This window comes from Saccostrea echinata, unplaced genomic scaffold, assembly GCF_033153115.1.
Source record: "Saccostrea echinata isolate AGI-Se365-2 ecotype Australia unplaced genomic scaffold, CSIRO_AGI_Sech_v1 ptg000005l, whole genome shotgun sequence".
Taxonomy (NCBI): domain Eukaryota; kingdom Metazoa; phylum Mollusca; class Bivalvia; order Ostreida; family Ostreidae; genus Saccostrea; species Saccostrea echinata.
In genome coordinates this window covers 1019247-1020428 of record NW_026889754.1, presented here as the reverse complement: position 1 = coordinate 1020428, position 1182 = coordinate 1019247, and the positions used below count along the sequence as shown (strand labels likewise).

Genomic DNA, 1182 nt, shown 5'->3' with positions numbered 1-1182 from the left:
CAGTTTACCCCACATCAAAATTATTAATTACTGGTACATGTATCAAAATCATTAATTGATAGATGTAAACAATATTTTAATAGTTTACATCTTTGTAAGATGCAACAATGCTGAACAAAATATCACTAATCTCCGATGCTTCTCTTTTGTAGTAACTGACTGTCCTTTGTTTATTTATGAGTCTCTTCTAGTGAAATATAAAACTGTATCCTAAAGGTGCTGAAGATCCATAGGAGATGAGAGTCCATGCCTGATTATCTTTATCCAAGTACCAGCATTGAATCCATTCTTTAAACTCTAATCTTTGTTATTCCTAAAATAATAGTTACATATAATTATCATTTACCACATTAAAACTCATTGTTCTACATTGATTTAAAGGTATTAAAGGGTTTTTTTTTAAATTTATAAATTACTTTACATGGAATCTCAAGTTTACATGTATGTAATGCAGTAATTTCATGTAAAATCTCAAATGGTTGCATGTGCATGGCATGTGGTCCCCCACCTTTGGAGTCTTATTAGTTGGTGGTGTTCAATGATGTTTTTCTTGCTGTCTCAAAAATACTGTCAGCTTTTCCTTCATAACCATGATGCAAACCATCTTGCGCATTCTGTGAAAATGATATAGGGTTTCATTTCAAAAGTATATAATTCAAATTACTAACTTATGAAATATGTAAAATATCTTTACCATATTTTCTATCATTTATGTCTCAGGTTTTAACCATATTACAATTTAAACTGTAACCAGTTCTGAATTCTGTAATCTTGCTACTGATTAAATTAAAACTACAAAATCAAATACCCGGTACTCTCACAGTACCTGTTATAAAACACTTTTGGGTCTTCCCTTTTCATTCTATCTCTTCAGTCAAACAAGTTCTTGATCATTTTGAAAAACAACAAGGAATATTTTTCATCTAGATTTATATGCAACTAGATAAAAACCCGCGCAAGCGCGGGGAATACGACTACCGACAGAAAATATATTGTAGTTTCTACTGACAGCCTACAGGATTATAGCAGGAAGAAATACTTCGTTCAAAATCCCGCATGAAGTAGATATACGTCTCCACCCCACCCCCCCCTTTTGTAAAAACTTGAAAAATTACAATTTCATTAATTGACGTTTATTGTGAAACCTGTTTTATTATGTTATGGATATTGTACTTTAGATGC

At 31.6% G+C, this 1182-nt stretch overlaps 1 long non-coding RNA gene across 1 annotated transcript; it reads right to left on the bottom strand.

Annotated features, from left to right (window-relative positions):
• Positions 1 to 222: 222 nt before the first annotated feature.
• On the bottom strand, positions 223 to 895 carry LOC133179961 (uncharacterized). Its single transcript, XR_009720215.1, has 3 exons — positions 827 to 895; positions 509 to 614; positions 223 to 313 (listed from the first exon to the last, which is right to left on the bottom strand). It is a non-coding gene; the product is annotated as an uncharacterized LOC133179961 (long non-coding RNA).
• Positions 896 to 1182: the final 287 nt, after the last annotated feature.